At 42.0% G+C, this 5076-nt stretch overlaps 1 non-coding gene across 1 annotated transcript; it reads right to left on the minus strand.

Moving 5' to 3' along the window:
• Positions 1–4410: 4410 nt before the first annotated feature.
• On the minus strand, positions 4411–4574 carry LOC115873670. Its single transcript, XR_004048559.1, has one exon. It is a non-coding gene; the product is annotated as a U1 spliceosomal RNA (small nuclear RNA).
• Between the last annotated feature and the right edge of the window lie 502 nt (positions 4575–5076).

The following is a 5076-nucleotide window of genomic DNA, read 5'->3' on the forward strand; positions in this document are numbered from 1 at the left end:
CTTGTTTAAGTTCAAGCCTTTAAGACCCCAGACACTATATCTTTTGATAGCCAGGCACCATCAGCTTTCTTCACCACATTTGCTTATGCTCCCATTTTGTCTTCAGAGATCACGTCAGGAAGGTGAGCATCACAGAATGCTGGATTATTAGAACAAAATGTCCTTGTGTTGAGAGAGTACTTGAATCAAGGCCCAATGTCCACCTGCAACCTTAATTCTTAACATATAGATATGAGTAATAGTTCTATTCCCCTCTCATTATATATATATTTACATGTACATGCCTGTACTTAGTCCTCTATAAATGTTCTTTGCCTCCTGGTTCTTTCCTCTATTTCCCTTTACTTTCCTCTGGTCCCACCATCATGTTCGGCCTTCATTCAGGTTAAGTAATAACTTGCTGTTACATTGCCCTTGATTGAGCCCCACTAGGCATCCTACGCCCTTCTCTCCATTGATTTTAGTTCACTAGTTGTTCCCCCACCTTCCTTTCACCTACCTCCCCTTCTCCCATATCCCCCTGGAACCACTGGTCCCATTCTTTTCATTTCCAAATTATTTATCCTGCCTATCTTATCTAGATAGACAAGCAGATTCATTAATAAGCGCAAAAACCAGGCAAAGCCAAACAAAACAACAAAGGAAACCAAGACCAACAAAACAATAACAACAACAAAAAAGAGAAAAAACAACAACAACAAAAAGAAAGCCACTGACAAAAACGGAAAAGCTCATAAATAGTTCAAGGTCTATTTGTTGGCCTTTAAGAGTGTTTTCCAGTCTGATGGGGTGTCACACTCTGTCTCCAACGTCTATTTTGGTATTCCATCACTTTTGGTATTGCATCACGGGGATCTCATCACTTTGCTCCCCTTGCTGCTCTGTGGAAATATTTTTCAAACTCACATCTTTGGATGCCTGCCAGCACCTCCCTTGTTTTTGTCTTTACCACTTCTATGTCATCAAATCAATGTCCTTTCATGTCCCTCTTCATTTGCAGAAACAAAAAGAAGTCACATGGAGTGAGCTCGGGTTAGTAAGGTGTGTGGGGCTACAGACGCATGCAGTTTTTTTCCAAAAACTGGCTCCCTGAGATGACTGTATGAGCAGGTGCATTGTAATGGTGGTAAAACAAGTCCCCGTCTGCCACAAATCAGGTCTTTTTTATCACACACTGTTATGCAATCTTTTCAGAACCTTTAAATAGGAAGCTTCATTAACAGTCTGACCTGGTGGAACGAACTCCAAATTCACTACGAGTTTGGGAAATTGACAGATGTCCAGAATGAGGTTTGTCATCAATTAACATTTCACCTTTTTTGGAAAGAGAAAAACACTCATACACTTGAGTTTTTCTCATAGCAGTGTCCTTGTAAGCTGTATTCAACACCACAACAGTTTCTATGGTATTTTCCCCGAGCAGGAAACAAAATTTCACAGCTGTTCTCTTAAATCTGCCATTACAAAAATTGAGGTTAGAGTGAAAATGCTTTTATGAAAAAATTCACGGTGACCAGATAGAACCTTCCCAGGTGTCCCCACTGGATGCACTAACTCAGAGCAAGTTGCTCAATGCTCGCCTAGCGGGGAAAAATGCGTACTAAGAAAGCTTCTCTCCGCCCAGCGCAATTCCTGGTGTTTTGGGGTACCCCCTCATATAGCCAGGTCTACTCAAGAGGTGTTCATTTTTCTTTATTTTAAAGATTATTATAATAGACATACAACAAAAATTGTTTAATGAATTTATATTCAGTATTCTTTTTCATATATGACCTGCGGGTTTTACAAAATGTAGTTGCTAGTGATGTTATTTAGACGTGAACAAACAGTGCTTTTTACTTTCAAAACTTTGGCCTAGTACTGTGGTTAATATTCCTGTTCTACCTCTGGCTTTCATGGAATTTGGAGTTACCCAGGTAAGCCATTTGCCACCACCACCACCCACCCCCACGCCAAGTGTTCCTCTTAAACTTTGGGGCATGACAAAAAACTATTGTGCCTAAAAGACATGATTAATTTGAATGATCATCCAGGAAAACAAGTAGAGCATTTGGCTCTGAGCATTGTGTTCTGTTGAAAAATTTAGTCTGTTTAAAGGAACAGATTCCAAGAAGGAAAATCAGACTAGTCGTTGGAGCTCAGGGAAGGTCAGTAATGTCTCTGTGTACAGTAGACCCGCCCAATGCCCCTCTCCTCTGTCCATGCTCACAGCCCACGGGGAATGTAGACTATTCTCCAGGCTGCCTGTTTGCTGTGTGTGGGCTCAGCTCCTTCAGAGATCCAGGGCTCCAGATGATCAGTCTGTCTTGGTTTTCTCCGGTTCTCTTTGTGGAGGGGTTTTACAGTGCATTTGTCTGGGCCTCCATTTTTATAATATGTCCAAAGTTATTTAGGAGCCCTGCTGGTGTAGCGGTGACTGGGGCTGCGATCTGCATGTCGGCAGTTTGAAACCACCAACTTCTCTGTGGGAGAAAGGCTGGGCTTCCTACTGCCTTAAATAGTTACAGTCTCTTAAACCCACCGACTCAATGGAAAGAGTTTTGCTGAGTTATTATCCTTTAAAATATTTTACTGTATTAAAAAAGAAACTTCTTTGCTCAGCTCATTCATATTCTATTTCATTTCTTTTCAGTACCCTGCCATGTTTAATTTTTGATAGCTTCTACTGCTATATCATCAGCTTCATTGATCTTTCTTCATTCACTATCTAATCTGCTATTAATCAATTCTATTCAGTGTATTTCTTATCTTAGATATATGCATGTATATATTATTATTACTTGGGTCTTTTTACATTGACCATGTTTGTGTTATAATCCCCATCTCTTTTTCCAGCTTCTTGTCTAAATAAGACTGTTTAATGCTTCTCCTACACCTTGTCTGCGTCACTCCTGTATCTATCTTGATTGACTGGTCTTCCTCCTGATTGTGGATCATAGCCACCTTCTTGACATCTGGTAATTGTGGATTAGATGTCAGTTGTGAGTTTACTATGATGGGTGCTGGATAATCTCGTATTTTTAATAATATGCTTGAATTTTGTCCTGGAACATATTTAAAACACTTGTAATTGACTTTAGTTATTTCCAGCCTTGCTTTTAACTTTCATTAAATCAAAACTCACTGCCACAGAGTTCATTCTGACTCATAGTGACCCTACTGGACAGGGTAGAACTGCCCCTGTGAGTGTCTGAGACTGTAAGTCATTATGGAATTAAAAAGCCTTGAAGGGGCTCGTGGTTTCGAACAGATGACCTTGAGGTTATCCGCCCAACACATAATCACTGCACCACCAAAGCTCCTCTTAAATTTCATTAGGCAGAATTATAGCAGCTGATAATCTAAGATCAGTTTTTTCCACTACTGAGACAAAACCTTCAGACTGCGCTACTCCCAGATGTCCCAGGTAGCGTGAAGCTGGCAGGACTGCAGTGATTCCCTGCCCTGTGTGAGCTCTGCACCTCTCCGGGGTGACCTGTGTGAGGATTCCCTTCCAGCCTTTTCCTCATATGTGTATGTGCTTATCAAACCACTGAGAATCATGACCCAGCCAACCTAACGCTTATTTTTTGTGTAACAAATCAATCTACAATGGGTTTTTTGCCCTATGCCTTTTTTCCTGAAATGAAAATTTTGGAGTTGAGGTACTCATTTTATATCCATGAGACAAAACCTGTAAAGTTAAAAGGCAATACATGAAAGGTGGCAGAGTGCAAAAATGGAAAGAACCTGGTTCTTTATGGCATCAGAGAGCAGCTGGACCAGCTTAAGTACTGTCTGCTTTGAACTTGTTGCAGGTGAAGAGCTACATTCATCTCCTGGCCACTACCTGTAAGTGTTAGCACATTCCTAAGTGACAGAGCAAAGAAACAAGTATAAAGAAGAGCAAATCAACAACAATGAAACCCTTTCTGATGCTCAAGGAGTTCTGCTGGAGCTGTCAGGGAAGTATTTGACTGCTGAGCTCCAAGCTGTTGGTTCAAGCCAATCGGTCACTCCATGGGGAAAAGAGGCCGTTCTCTGTGCCCATAAAGAATTCTAACCTGGAGAGACTGGAACACTTCCTGGCCCACCAAGCCCGGAGCACAATATTCCTGCTCAGTGCAGCCAATACACAGAGGGGACCATAGGGTCGGCCCCACCACGAGACATGACGTTCCTCACTGACCCATAACACTTCGAGGAACAACACTGGCGACACAGTGTGGGAATTGTGCCCAATGTGACCCCACCACACTGGGGGGAAACACTAAGGGCGCACAGGCGTGCAACAGAGCAGCAAGGGGAGCAATGCAATGAATTCCCCAGGGAATACCAAAAATAAACTTTGGGGCCAGGGCAAGTACCCCATCAGCCTCGACCAGAAAACACTCCTAAAGGTCAACAAATAGACCTAGAACTTTTATTTTCCATGGGATAGTGTGAATGCAGTCCCCCACTACCACAAATTACACAGTCAAGTTTCCCACATTTGGAGAAATCACAGGGGTCAGCACACCCCGGAGTGCAATGGGTAAGCCTCACCCTGGGAAACCACCTTCATGATCATGGTATCTCCCTTGCCAGGTAAGTATGACCTGGAACTATTTATAGGCTTTTCTTTTTTGTGTTGTTGGTTTTTTGTTTTTGTTTTCTTTTGTTCCTCTGTTTTGCAATGTTTTGTTTTTGTGTGTATTATTGTCTCTGCATATCTATTTAGATGAGATAGGCGGGATAAACAATCCGGAGGATAAAACAACAGGATCGACAGTTCTGGGGGGACATGGGAGAGGGGAAGGCAGGGGAACGCAAAGGGGGTGTCAACCAACCCAGAGACAAGGAAACAAGTGACCTAAAATTAATGGCAAGGAGGGTATAGGATGCCTGATGAGGCTTGATTAAGAGCAATATAGCTGTGTGTTAGTCTGGGTAGGTCCACAGAAACTCATATGTATATTACAGAGAGTTTTATATAAAGGGTAAGTATATATTAAGAAAGTATCCCAACCCAGTGCTGTCCAAGCCCATAAGTCCAACATTAGCTCATATGTCCAACACCAATTTACAAAGTCCTCCTCAATCTCACAAAACACACAC

This window comes from Echinops telfairi, unplaced genomic scaffold (assembly GCF_000313985.2).
Source record: "Echinops telfairi isolate 266 unplaced genomic scaffold, ASM31398v2 ScPeMD7_7469;HRSCAF=8507_0, whole genome shotgun sequence".
Lineage (NCBI taxonomy): Eukaryota > Metazoa > Chordata > Mammalia > Afrosoricida > Tenrecidae > Echinops > Echinops telfairi.